This window comes from Trachypithecus francoisi, unplaced genomic scaffold, assembly GCF_009764315.1.
Source record: "Trachypithecus francoisi isolate TF-2019V2 unplaced genomic scaffold, Tfra_2.0 Lachesis_group10, whole genome shotgun sequence".
Classification (NCBI taxonomy): Eukaryota; Metazoa; Chordata; class Mammalia; order Primates; family Cercopithecidae; genus Trachypithecus; species Trachypithecus francoisi.
Genome location: NW_022681455.1, coordinates 124651958 through 124666502, shown reverse-complemented (window position 1 = coordinate 124666502; position 14545 = coordinate 124651958). Strand labels below are relative to the sequence as shown.

Genomic DNA, 14545 nt, shown 5'->3' with positions numbered 1-14545 from the left:
CCTGGAGCAGCAGTGTCAGCGGCACCAGCAGCACCTGGAAATGCATCAGAAATGCAGATTCTCAGGCTCACCCGAGACCCAGTAGATCAGAAGTTCTGGGTGTGGGCCCGGCAGTCTGCGCTTTCACACGCCTTCTGGGTGGTCCTGATGCTTGCTTGAGTTTGAGAGCCGCCACTGTAGGACAGGATGAGAAACTCCACCAGGGGCCTCTCGGCCTACACCCTCCTTGGGAGCAGTCCATAGGCACAGCAAGAATGACAGGCATGTGGCATGGCCCTCTCGGGGAATCCAGGGTAGACCCTCTGGGTGACAGCTTCTCCATTCCTACAGGCTTCTAACCCACAAGCCTGTGCTCGAAGTCTGCCTGGAAGGGCTGTCAGTCCCCACGGCGGGGGTTCTTGCACATGCCTCCCTCATTCCACAGAAAACTGGAGCCTCACCTGCATGTCCCTGCCCTTAAGGGCCCTGATGGTTTCCTGTGACCCAGAAGTGACAGTGGCTCTAAGAGCGAGTGCCCGGGTCCCCTGCACACCAGGAGGTCACTTTGCAGCATGAGGAGGTCTGCAGACTCCAGTCCCTTGCCCAGACTTCCATTCCTTCCTAACAAGTGTGTGACCGTTCCAGCACGAGTCCCTTGCCTTCGACAGAGAGGCCACTGCCCCTCTGGAGGGGGAAGGACCATCACTTTCCTTTTCCCCACAGCTGCTTTAAACCAAACCAAACCAAACAAACCCTGTGTGCTGCTCTTATCAGACTCCACAAACACTCTAGGCCTTGACTTCTGGCACAGGTAGGGTCAGTGACATAACTGAGAGTCATGTGAGCCATGCCCCTCCCCAGACACAGGGCCAGCCCAGCCTGCGAGCACTCTGTACCTTTCTTTTTTGTTGTTGTTGTTGAGATGGAGTCTTGCTCTGTTGCCCAGGCTGCAGTACAACGGCACAATCTTGGTTCACTGCAACCTCGGCATCCCGGGTTCAAGTGATTCTCCTGCCTCAGCCTCCCAAGTAACTGGGATTACAGGTGTACGCCACCACGCCCAGCTAATTATTTTATTTTTAGTAGAGACGGGGTTTCACCATGTTGGCCAGGCTGTTCTTGAACTCCTGAGCTTGTGATCCGCCCACCTTGGCCTCCCAAAGTGCTGGGATTATAGGGATGAGCTGCCATGCCCAGTCAATTCTGCACCTTTCTCTGCAGAGGAGCCATAGTGCCGGACCTCCTGGCATTCCAGGGACTTTCCTGGCCTTTGGGCTCCTGTCACTAGGCAAAGCAGGATTCCAGAGTCCTGTCCTTTTCAACTAAGGTCCTGCATACTTCTGGAATCTGATATACTACAATTTAGACCCTGCCCTGCTCTACGGAACATCCTGCAGGGGTTCCTGCTGTCCCCAGGCCCACCCCAGACTGATGGCCCAGCACTGACAGGCCCCTGCAGGGACTGACCTGGGAGGACCTCCCCCCCTGGTTTCTCTGCTCTGTCCTTCCAGGGCGTGGGCTGGCCCATGGCCCGTCTCCCCTCACCTGCACTGCTCTGCTTTGCTTGGAGGCCCTTCTTTGCTTTACCCTGGTCTGGGCAACACTCTCTAGATTTGTCTCTAGTTTTCCACTGTCCAGAGAAGCGGCGGGAATGGAGCTTGCATCTCCGCGGTCCTGCTGTGGGCAGTGCTTGTACCAAGAACTTGACAAGCGCACTCCTGGCTAGGAGGTTCTGAGGCTCCTGCTCTGAAAACCAGACCAGATGAGCCAAAAAGCGATTCCAGGCTGGGCATGGTGGGTCACACCTGTAGTCCCAGCACTTTGGGAGGCTAAGGCAGATGGATCACTTGAGGTCAGGAGTTGGGAGACCAGCCTCGCCAACATGGTGAAATCCCATCTCTACTAAAAATAGAAAAAATTAGCTGGGTATGGTGGTGTGTGCCTGTGGTCCCAGTTGCTTGGGAGGCTAAGGCGGGAGAATAGTTTGAACTCAGGAGGTGGAGATCACACCACTGCACTCCAGGTTGGGTGAGACCCAGTATCGCGGTGGGGGGGAAAGGAAAAAAAGGCATTCCAGCCGGGTGCGGTGGCTCATGCCTCATGCCTGTAATCCCAGCACTTTGGGAGGCTGAGGCGGGTGGATCATGAGGTCAAGAGTTCGAGATCAGCCTGACCAATATGGTGAAACCCTGTCTCTATTAAAAATACAAAATTAGCTGGGCGTGGTGGCGCATGCCTGTAATCCCAGCTACTCAGGAGGCTAAGGCAGGAGAATCACTTGATCCCGGGAGGTAGAGGCTGCAGTGAGCCGACATCGTGCCACTGCACTCCAGCTCGAGCGACAGAGTGAGACTCCCTTTCACAAAACAAAACAAAACAAACAAAAAAAGGCATTCCTTCCCATGTGTCCCATGTCATATTGCCCAGGCTGGTCTCAAACTCCTGGGCTCAGGTGATCCTCCTGCTTTGGCCTCCCGTGCTGGGATTACAAGAGTGAGCCACTGGGCCCGGCTCAGCAGTCAACCCCTTTTCTGACTTCTGTTCCATATGTCAGTTTTGCCTGCTCTCAATGTTGGCATAGATGGAACCGCACAGGATGTTCTCTCTTGTGCCTGGCTTCTGTGGCTCGACATTGCGTCTCTGCTGGTCACCACACTGACGTGCAGACCAGCGGTCCCCCCTTCTCACTGCTGAACGGGTCCCCTGTCTGAACAGCCTGCAGCTCTGTTTCCCAGGGATGGAGGCTCACTGTTATCAGCTTGCTGCTGGGGCCATTCCCGTGGGAGTCTTTGTGTGCCATCTGTTTTCATTTGGGCATTTGGGTGAAGACCGAGAAGTGGCACTGCTTGGCCACAGGGAAGGCGAGGGTGATGTGTATTAGAAACTGCACCCACTTTTCCAGAGGGCTGCCCCCACTGCACCAGGGTTTCCACGGCAGCCTTTCAGCATCCTGCCCCCTGCTCCCTGCTATCAAGCAAGTTTTCTACCTGCAAAGCAGGCCACACCCCTCCCTTGCTTACAGCGCTTTGATGACTGCCCTGCCTTCAGAGGAAAAGTTTAGATTCTGCTGAGCCACAGACCTCCTACCCCCCAGCCCTGCGGGTTTCCCCACCCTGGACCTCATGTTCCGGCCATATTGAAAGCCCACTCTCCTCTGAGCACACACCATTTCTGTCCTTCTGCACAAACTGTCCTTTCTGCCTGGCGCACAGGTCCCTCCCTCGCCCTCCTGGGGAGAGCCTCCTTGTCTTCTAAGACCTCTAAAACATCTTCTCAACCTGCTAACTCCTCCGAGGCCCTGACTAGCATCCTCTGGCCGCCTCCACCTGCCTCCTCGAAGCCACCTTGGCTCGGGCTGTCTGAGCACACTGGGTTTGCGTTGTACAAACTGTCTGAGCACACTGAGGATGCTGTACAGTCAGGTCAGGGATGGTGACTTTTTCCTCCCTAGCTGTGTCAACAGAGCCCAGCAGGACAAGGAGGCCTCAGTAAATATGCAATCAATCCGTGAAACCGAGTGCGGGTGGGCGCAGGCTGAGGGATGAGCTCCACACTGAAGGGGGCAGCAGGGTGAATCTCTGTAGACGCCTGTTCCTGTGACCATCACCCAGGACAAGACGGGGAGGACGCCCAGCCTCCTGGAAGGCTTCCTTGGGCCCCTCAGTTTTTTTTTTTTTGTTTTTTTTTTTTGAGACGGAGTCTCGCTCTGTCGCCCAGGCTGGAGTGCAGTGGCGCGATCTCGGCTCACTGCAAGCTCCGCCTCCCGGGTTCACGCCATTCTCCTGCCTCAGCCTCCCGAGTAGCTGGGACTACAGGCACCTGCCACTACGCGTGGCTAATTTTTTGTATTTTTAGTAGACAGTGATAGACAGGATGGTCTCAATCTCCTGACCTCGTGATCCACCCGCCTCAGCCTCCCAAAGTGCTGGGATTACAGGCATGAGCCACTGCACCCGGCCTGAGACCCCTCAGTTTTTTGACCCCTTTCTGCTTTTTGTCCCCATAGATTAGTTTTGCCTGTTCTGGAATTTGACATAAATGGAATCGCACAGAATGCCCTCCCTTGTGTCTGGCTTTCTTTGATGTCGTGTCTCTGAGATTCAGCCACACTCCCGCTTTGAGAAGCAAATTCCTCTGCCTTGACATGTGGCATCTGCCTTAGCCTGGACGTTTCTCTCCCTAGACTTCTCTTCCGACTTCCTGTTTCCTTCCTCTGCTGGGGTGGGGCTTGGTCTGTAAGTTCCTGGTTTCTGAGTGGACAAGGCCTCTTCTTGTTCTTGGCAAATTATCCTTGAAATTCAGGACATCTGAATTTGAATATCCTTGAAATACATGGGCCATGGTACTACGTCGGCACCTCACAGAGGATTCCCAGGCAGGTTGCCCAGGGCTCCCCATGTCTGCTGCCCTCTTTGCAAACACCTGGTCTTTCATTCACTGCAAACCCTGGTCCACGCATGCCACCTAGATCCACGAGGAGAAGGCTTGGCCCCTCCTCCATGCCTGCTGGTGTGATAACACAGCCAGCCACTTTGTATTTTTCAGAGGAGGGGAGTATTACGGTTTAGTCTACACACAGCAGTGAATTCTGAAAGTGGGGTGCCAGGCCAGCAGCACCTGGGGATTTTGAAATCCAAGTTTGTGGGTACCCTTCATCCTTCTGACTCACAGAATCAGAAACACTGGTCTGACTCCGGGGACAAGCAATCATGGTTTTTTTTTTTCTTCAAGATGGAATTTTGCTCTTGTTGCCCAGGCTGGAGTACAATGGCATGATCTCGGCTCACTACAACCTCTGCCTCCTGGGTTCAACTGATTCTCCTGCCTCAGCCTCCTGAGTAGCTGGGATTACAGGCATGCACCACCACACCCAGCTGATTTTGTACTTTTAGTAGAGATACGGTTTCTCCCTGTTGGTCAAGCTGGTCTTGAACTCCCGACCTCAGGTGATCCGCCTGCGTCGGCCTCCCAAAGTGCTGGGATTGCAGGCCTGAGCCACTGTGCCCAGTCGCAACCATGTTCTTTTTTTTTTTCAGATGGAGTCTCGCTCTGTCACCTGGGCTGGAGTACAGTGGCCGGATCTCAGCTCACTGCAAGTTCCGCCTCCTGGGTTTACGCCATTCTCCTGCCTCAGCCTCCAGAGTAGCTGGGACTACAGGCGCCCACCACCTCGCCCGGCTAATTTTTTTGTATTTTTAGTAGAGACGGGGTTTCACCGTGTTAGCCAGGATGGTCTCGATCTCCTGACCTTGTGATCCGCCCGTCTCGGCCTCCCAAAGTGCTGGGATTACAGGCTTGAGCCACCGCGCCCGGCCGCAACCATGTTCTTAACCTCCCCCCTGACCCAGGGGTTCTGATGTATGCTCAAGTATGAGAGCTCCTGATGCCTAGCCCAGGAATGTGTTGGAGATAAATCAATCAAAGTGGAGCATCGCTTTCTTTAAGTAGATGTATGTTATCACTATTCCAAAAAACTAAAAAGAGGTTCTAGTACACAGGGTTGACATGGTCTATTACATAAGTAGGGCACCAGAGCCTCCTTGATGGATCACCCAGCTCCCAGGTGGTCGCCTGGCTCAGTGCCGGCAATGCAGGTCTGCCTCACATGGAGGAACATGGTGACCACAGGTGCGTGTCTCCCTGAGAGCAGGTGTGGGCAGGATGATCATTTTCCACTGGCTTCCTCCATCCATTCTCTACCTCCTCTGTCCTGCTCTGAGCTCCAGGAGGCTGAGCCCCAGGCTCTGCACCCTTAGGCGCTCTGGCCAGCTGGCTTCTGGTTGGGTTTGATCAATGGGTGGTTGTGGCAGAGTCCAGAGTGGGAGAGGAGCGGGTGATCAGGGCGGTGTTGTGTTGTCAAATGTTTAACAACCAGTCTTGGGGCCGGGCATGGTGGCTCACGCCTATAAGCCCAGCACTTTGGGAAGCTGAGGTGGGCAGATCACGAGGTCAGGAGTTCGAGACCAGCCTGGTCAACATGGTGAAACCCGTATCTGCTAAAAATACAAAAATTAGCCAGGTGTAGTAGCAGGCGCCTGTAATCCCAGCTGCTCAGGAGGCTGAGGCAGGAGAATCACTTGAACACAGGAGGTGGAGTTTGCAGTGAGCCGAGATCGTGCCATCGCACTCCAGCCTGGGTGACATAGTAAGACTCCATGTCAAGAAAAGAAACAAAAAAACAAAAAAACCCCACCAGCCTTGTGGGGCACTGTGGAAAGCCCTGTTTTGCAGTGTGCCACTATCTGTGGTGTGAACACCCCCACCATGATCAATTTCACGATACCAGTGTAATGTTTCTGAACAGTGGAGTTGGATAGAGATGCACAGCTTTGCACTCTGTAGCACTAGTGCTCCCTGAAACACACTTCGGGAACCATGGCTAGCAGCTGGCATAAATACCGACGGTTGTCCTTAAAGGCCTGGGGATCAGGGACTTCAGGAGTTAGGGACGGTGGCTGGAGCTCAGAGGACTAGGAGGCCATGGGACACCAGCACCTCCCTCTTTCGGCTCTGGCTACCCACTGTCATCACCGGAGACCATCTCCAGAGATGATAAAACTGGATTTTTAACATTCTCAAATGATTGCATTGTATAGGCTGGGGAGAACCACTGCCTTACAGCTAGGATCAGTGGGTGAGGCAAGAGGATGATGATCTTTCTATATTGCAATCTTGGGTCACATTAATAAGGGCACAGTCTACAGAATGTGGGAGGTGATGGTCCTGCTTGATTTGTCATTGATCGATGATACCAGGTTCTGAGCCCCACAGCTTAATGGAAACACCAAGTTGGAAAATGTTCAGAACAGAGAAACCAGTACAGCGAGGAGACTCAAAACTTGGTCTTGAGGGGCTCAAACTAGGCCTGTCCTCTACAGAACTCTACAGATAGTGGCCATTCTGGGAAGCATGGGAACCAGTTCAGGGCTTGCCATCTGCCACACCGGCCCTAAGCTCTGTCAGTTGAGGGCTCACCTGTGAAGCCACTCTGGTGTTTCTGCCTTCCCACCAAGGAGCAGGAGGGATTTCCTGAGGGTGGAAATGGTAGATGCAGGGTGGGGAGAGCCCAAGATGAGAGCGACCTAGGGTAGGGTGACAAGGGTTCACTTGGGTGATGACGGCGATCAGTGATCCTCCAGGGTCATGCAGGAAGACCAGCTAATCTCAGGCACGATCCGACGAGTTCATGAATATTTAAGAAGCAGGATGGAAAGGAGAAGGGTCAGATGACAGTGCGGGCCATGCTGGTAGTTGTGCCCAAGAACGCACACCCTGTGCCAGAGGTCAGGTCTGCCAAAGCTGGGACCATGATGTCCTCATTCTCTGTTGCATCCCTGGCCCAGACGGCACTCAGGGCATGCTCAATACAGCTGCATTCAATGAATGAGTGAGCAGGAAAGCGAGACGGGGTCCCGATGCGGGGGGGACATGGGCCACCAGGGCTGGCCTTTGTGAAGAGGGGGCTTTTCCACCGAGGCCTGAGGAGTGGGTGGGGAGCCAGCCACAGGAAGAGCACTCCAGGAGGAAAGAAGAGCACAGGCAGAGGCCTGGGGACTGGCAGGGCCCTGTGGGTCTGAGGTCAGCAGTAGGACCCGAGGGTGTGGAGCTCTGGGGGTGAAGACAGCGATAGCAGAGACGGGGACAGAGGGTTGACCCCACAGGGCCGAGAGACAGTGGAGTCAGGAACCAGTCTCAGGGGCTGCTTCCGGCTGTGTGGCCCGGGCCAGTGACTTAACCACTCTGGGTCTCAGTTTCCTCAGGGCAAAATCGAGAGGAAGACAGCAGCCATCTCTTGGGATTGAGAATGCCGGGTGGCACTGGGAATGGTGCCTGGCACACAGTAACCTCTGCAGCAATGGTCGCTGCCATTGTTACTGTTATTAGCAGCGAAGGAGCTGGGGAGACAGAGCTGGGCCTGGACGCTGGGCCAGCCAGCCTGGGTTTGGGGTCTTTTCCCTGATTAGGAAGAGTCTGCAGCTGGCAGAGGTCCAGGGTTTCTGGGTGCTGCCCAGGCCCTTAACTGCGAGCTGTGTCTCTGACACTTCCACGTCCTGGAAGGAGGGCTTAGTGGTCCTGCCCGTCCCTACAGGCTGGGTGCCCTGGCAGGCATGCTGCCTCCTGCTCTGGGTGGCAAGGACCAGGGAAGTGGGTGGAGCGACGACGGGGTTGGGAGTCTTTCTGGGCTGAGAGGGCAGTGGGGCTCTGTCCCAGGTGCTTAGGCACACGATGTCCCTCTGTGTGAGCCACTCATCTCTGGGTGGGCCAGGTGGGCTGGGTCCCACCTGGATGGGTGGGTGAGGCCCTGCCCGCAGGCTCAGCAGAAGAAATGGGCTTCTGGGTAAAGGGTGAACCCGGGGCAGGACATGCCCAGCCACCTCCTCTCCCTGGGAACTTGCACTTCTCCCTGCCTGGGCGCCAAAGCTGGCACTGCCCACGCCTCCTTCCTTCCCTCCCCAGCCCCGCTCTCTTGCTTCAGTGGCTCAGGCTGAACCCTGAGTCAACCTTGCCCCCTCTTTCGTTCACACCCCAATCCCTTAGTGAACCCACCAGCTCCACCTGCAAAGAGATTCGAATTCTGACCCCTGGGCCCCTCCCTGTGACCCTGGGTTGCTGCAGAGCCTCCCAGTTGAACGGTGCCCCCACTGCACCCTCCACACAGTGGCCGGGACACCCACACCAGAACAAAGCCTTCTGCTGACCACCCCAGATATCAACAAGTCACTGCTGAGCTGGGTCCCGTGTCCCCGTCTCCATCTCCCTGGGCTCCTCCCTGCTCCTGAATCACTCTTACCCCAGGGCCTTTGGACTTGCTGTTCCCTGTGCCTGGAACACCGTTCCCTCAGACGCCCACGTGACACTGCCTCAGTGAGTTCAGGTCTGTGCTCCAGCATCTTCTCAGCCAGGCCAGCTCTCCCTGCATGAAATTGGAACTCCCTCCCCTTCACGCACCTGCAATTTTCTACACAGCCTCATTGGTGCTTTAGGTGCTACACACTTCCTTGATCATTTGTCTGAATCCCCACCTTGGGATGCAGGTTCCCAGAGGGCAGGGTGTCCTCTGCTGTCTTCCCTGGTGTATCTCAACTGCCTGGCACATAGTAGGTGCTCCCTACGTACCCTTGCTTGAATTGGGCTGACATGCATTCCTTAAGCAAGAGACGAACAGGGTCACGGTCTCCTCCCTCTGGGCCTGGCCTTTCTGTCCCTGGAGACACAACACCAGAAGGCTCAGCCCTTGCAGGACACCTTTAAGCTCCTGGATCCCCAGGAGTGGCCGCTGGCTTTCCCTTTGCAAAGGCCACAACGAGCCCTGAACTGATGGCCAGCAGGCCAGAGGTAGCTTCTTGCTGGCCAGGGAATTGGGGCAGGACACATGTTATTTGTTCATCTGGAACAGGGCCAACTCTGGGGGGGGAAATGCCGGGGTCCATCAGACAGAGGCGCTCACAGGCGGAGGAGGCGAGCAAGCGGGAGGCGAATGCCACACCCATGGCGCATGCTGCTGGGCGCGCTGAGAAGATTCCCCCCAACCCAGTCTAGGAGGCTTAGAGACTTTCTGCAGGAGTAAGATTAAGGACCAAAGACCTTAGCCAGGAAAGCTGTGCCCAGAGATGTCCCCCAGCAGGAAAAGAAGCTGAGGCTGACACAGGAGGGGACAGGGCTCTGTGGGGTTCAGTACCGAGGCTGAGCTTTGGGGTATGCAGGGCAGAGATGGAGGCTGCTGTCGCCCCTAGGGGGCTGGGGCTGGGAGGAAGAGCAGGGCAGAAGCAGGCTCTCGTGGGGGTTGCAGAAAGGCCACCATCGGCTGCTGGGAGAAGGGCCTGTTGCTGCAAAGGTCGGGCCAGAGGCGAGGGTGGTGATGAGGGTGCAGACAATCAGATGGATTTGCGAGCTTGGTTCAAAAGCCACAATCTGGGCTTCAGGATTCTCATCCATAAATAAGAGGGCTGGTCTGGGTTCTCTCCAAGGGACTTTACGTCTTGAAGATCTGGGTGTTTATTCTTCCAACCCCCTCCGCTCCCAAAGGAACATGAAGTGGTGTGGGAGTGGGGAGTGTGTCATCCACTGTCGGTAAGAGCAGGAAGCTTACCCAAGTGAACAACCACAACAGAAACCCTGCATGGCTCCAAGTCGCTGCTGAGACGCCATCGCATCCGAGGGGAGAGGAGACGGGATGTTGAGGACCAAATGGTGGCTTCCCAGTGACGTGTCCAGAGTCTGTAAATACGACCTTGATTGGAAGAGGGGTCTCTGCAGAAGTCATTCAGTGAGGGACCTTCGAATGACATTATCCTGGATTTAGGGTGGGCCCCATATCCAACGACAAGCATCCTTGTATGAAAGGGGGAGATCTGAGGACCCAGGGAAGAAGGCCATGAGACCACAGAGGCAGCGGTTAGAACCAAGGGGCGCCTGGAGCCCCCTGAAGAGCCAATGAAGATCCTTCCCTGGAAGCTCCAGAGGGCGGGGGTCCTGCTGACGCCTTGAAGTTTGACTTCTGGCCTCCAGAACGATGACAGGGTACGTTTCTGTTGCTTTAAGCCACTTAGTTTGTGGTCACTGGTGATGTCAGGTACAGGAAACTCATTCAGGAGGAATTGCAGGGGGATTAGACGCCGACAGAAGGATTGATGAGGAGTCTGTGGAGGATCATCTCTTCTTCAAGTTTCAGGTCGGGGCTCCAGCACAGCTGGGGGCCCTGCAGGGGTGGCAGAGGCGCATCGAGGAGACAAGGGGCAGGCACAGGGCAGGGGCTGGGGGGGGTCGCTCGGCGCCTCTTCCCTCCCCAAGCTGGGCACCTGCGGCTGCCCTGGCGGAACATTCTGGGCCTCGTGTTTGCCAGAAGCGAAGTCTGACAAAATGAAGGGAAGAAGGGGGGCGGTGTAGCTGTACTTGACCTCGTCTGCCCTTGGCTGTAACCTTGGAGACGTTGAAAATAGGAAAGAGACGGCACGGGAGGAGAGTGACACTGCTCACACGGGGCGAGCGTGCGCCAAGGCCATGCTGTTCCTACGGAAGGCGCAGGAAACAGTGGCCCAAGTGCAGAGGCTCCGGCATACAGTGGAGCGTGGGGACCATTTCTGGAGCACTCATCGCCCCCACCCCACCAGCAGAGCTCAGCATCTTTCCTGTGTTACACCATGGGGCGTCTCAGCCTCCCCTTGAGGAAGCTGCCGTGCCAGGCATTTTACAGATGAGGACACTGAGGCAAAACAGCCTTCCCAAGGTCATCCTGCCAGGAAGTGGCGGGGCCGGGGTCAGAGCAGCTAAGCCTCCTGAGGTGAGGTCAGCACGGCTGAGGCCCTAGGTGCCTCCAACTAAAAGGCTCTGTGGCCTTCGTGTGTGCAAGGGACCAGGTGTCCCTCCAGGGAGGGGGCCTGTCCAACTTCAAAACCTGGCTGGACCTACCATGACGATAAGGTCTCAGCATGGGTTCCTACACTCAGAGCTGAGGGTTCCCCAGTGCCTGCCACCACAGGAAGGACCAGGACAGGTTTGGGGGTTCCTGGGCAAAGACTCCAAAACCAAGTGTGAGTCTGGAGCACTGGGAGCCAGGGCTGAGGGGCTGGGGAGCAGGGCGGGAGCACGCTGATGGGGATGGGAGCACACTGAGGCCTTGGACCGCGAGTCTGCGGCCTCTGCTGGTGGAGCTGGGATCACAGACCTGGGTGGGTCCCCTGACCAGGGAATCCACTTGTGGTCTGGGGTTGGGAACTGGGTTTCCCAGTCCCAGTGTTGTCCAAAGCTTCCCAGGTGGTTCTCATGGGCAGCCATGGGTTGTAGCGGAACAGTCTGGAGAGGTCTGGGTTCAAACTACAGCCCTGCCCTTCCTTGTGGGATCCGGATCTGGGAGGCCGTTCTCGCTGAGCCCTGAATGGAGCTCGCTGGACAGAGAAGGGGATGGTCTTGAACATTTGGGAACCAAAAGCGCAGTGAGGCCGCAGCATCTGCCATTCTGTGGTGGGAGAGACGGGGTGGCCATGGGCGTCCTTGGAGGGCCTGTAGTTTATTTTCTGAGTCACACCCTGTGGGGCACACAGAGTCCCCTGGGCAAGCTCATTCAGAGATGTGACTCAGGCTCAGAAAACCTAATGCTAGGCCTCTGCCAGGGACCCAAGCCTTCCCCCAGTTGAGTGCCACCCACAGCCAGGCGAGAATGACAGGATGTAGACGCAAAGAGGTACACGGGGCAGACCTGCTCTGGCCGTTCGCTCTCCCCCATCCACCAGGATGAAGGGGCCAGGCCCCAGCATGGCAGTAGGTGGGCAATCAACGAGGGGCTGGTGACCAGTGGCCAGCGCCCGAGCCTGGCTGAGACAGGCATGAGTGGCGGTCGGTTTCGGGGCCTGATGACAAGGCCGATGTGTATCAAGCACGTTCTGCACACGGGGCGAGTGCCAGGGTCTCCCGTGGAGGGGCTCACTTCACCTCCCAGGATCCCTGTGAGGAAGGGACCCGAGTAGCCCATTTTACTGCCAGGGAGATTGCAGCTCACAAGTAATGACACTGCCCCTAGATCACATGACAGGTAAGCAAAGGCACCAGGTCCCCACCCAGACCACCTGCGCCCGAGTCCACAAGCTGAGCCTCCTTACTCCAGGGCCACCTCCTGGGAGCCCCTCCTCCTGTCTGGCCCGACCAGGCCCCCTGCAGCACACCCCAGCCCCTCCTGGAGCAGCCCCTGCCCCTCCTGCTCCAGGCCCTCCTTACCTGACGATGAAGGGGCCGGGTGCGATAGAGGTGACTAGTTGGCCGGGGAAGAGTGGACACAGTGGGGCTGGCCCTCCCCCAGGGGACCCCCCCAACGTGGTAACAGGGGAGCTGGGGGAAAAGAGGCCAGCTGAGCCATTTGTCGCATCACAAAGTCCTGCCCTGGGCTTGCTGGGGTGCCCGGTCAGTGGTGGGCAGCCTCAGGGTGGCTCTGTCTGAGGGCCCAGCCGGCCCCGCTCCCATCCTCTGCTGCAGCTCCTCTGGAGCATCTGCAGCCTCGGTGGCGGCACCTGGAAAAGGGGCACATCTTGCCAAGGTGTGCCCATGGGGCAGGTTGGGCTGCTGTGATGACGGGTACACAGGACCCTGCACACAGTAGGGACTCAGTAAACACCTGCTGAAGGATGTGCCTTTCCCATGATCACAAGCACACACGTGCTGACGCAGGGCTCAAACCCAGACCAACTTCAGGGCCCAGCTGGTGCCCTCCTCCCAGGCGGCCCTGCTGGCTGTGAGGGTGTGGGAGCCCTGGGGATGGAGGTTTGTACCAACCTCGGTGCCCACCCGGTGCTTCCTCCCAGGCGGCTCTGCTGGCTGTGAGGGTGTGGGAGCCCTGGGGATAGAGGTTTCCACTTGTCCTGCCTCCATCCCACTTCCCGTAAGGGACGAAATTCTCCGTGGAACTCCCCTGCTGGACCGACACTCCTCCACCGCTCGACACACTTAGAATCGGGCCAGGGCTTGGTCAGCTCGGAGCCTTCCTCCGCGGGAATGAGGCTCAGGAGGCTGCTGGCCTTGGGGGGACTCTGGACGGGACCCTCCTTGAGGACTGAGACCCCCTCACTACCACATTTCTGCCCACAATTCATTGTCTGCCCGTGGTTATTCTCCTAAGAGCTGCCCTTGCATGGACAGCTGCTGCGAGGGAGGGGAAATACAGCTCTGTCTCTCCACCGCTTCCCCTTGGCAGCCATCTCCGCCCAGCACTGCTTCCGCTCCCCCAGGAATATCTCCTGTCCTCCTCAGGGGGGCACCAGCACTTGGCCCCAGATCCCAGTGAATAGCACAGCTGCTTAAGGACAGCACAGATCCTAGGAAGACAAGGTGGAAGACATCAGAAATGTTCAGAAGGTCATCCATGCCAGCTGTGGGAACAGTCCCAGGGGCCTAGCCTGTGGACACCCGGGCCTCTCTGGGAGGCGGCCTTTGCAGATATAAAACAAATCAGAGCTATAACAGGAGACACAAATCACAGCTCATTCCAAGAGCTGCCTGGAGCCAGCAGCACCATCACCACTGCAGGCAGCCACCGAGAGCCGACCTGAGAACGAACATGAGGACCAGGGAGGAGGCGGCTCAGCCTGCAGTGCCAGCAGGGCAGTTCGGCAGCGCCTGCTGATCGTCCTGCTCAAGTTTCAAACTCTGTTTACCAAACGACCACAGAAGCATTTTAATGACAAACATCTCACTTGAAGGCCAATATGAAACATTTTACATAAAAAATTAATTTTACTGGTTTACATTGTTTTTATACATTAAAATGGATACATTTACTTATTTTTTTGAGACAGGGTCTCACGCTGTCACCCAGGCTGGAGTGCAGTGGTGTGATCATAGCTTACTGCAGTGTTGACCACCGGGACCCAAGCAATCCTCCCACTTCAGCCTCCCAAGCAGCTGGGACTACAGGTGCTCACTACCACATCTGGCTAATATTATTTTTATTTTTTGTAGAGATGGGGGTCTCATTATGTTGCCCAGGCTGGTTCTCCAGCTCCTGGGCTCAAGGAATCCTCCTGCTTTGGCTTCCCAAAGTGCTGGGATTAAGGCATGAACCACCATGCCCAGCCAAAAT

At 56.4% G+C, this 14545-nt stretch overlaps 1 protein-coding gene across 2 annotated transcripts in view; it reads right to left on the bottom strand.

Moving 5' to 3' along the window:
• The window catches only part of OSGIN1 (oxidative stress induced growth inhibitor 1), a 35440-nt gene extending 22657 nt beyond the window's left edge, over window positions 1-12783 (bottom strand). Inside the window, exon 1 of one of the 2 annotated variants that reach the window (XM_033219147.1) lies at window positions 12691-12783. The gene's annotated coding sequence lies outside the window, so the exon portion shown is untranslated. The remainder of the gene's footprint in view (window positions 1-12690) is intronic. The other variant, XM_033219150.1, reaches the window with a different exon arrangement.
• Between the last annotated feature and the right edge of the window lie 1762 nt (window positions 12784-14545).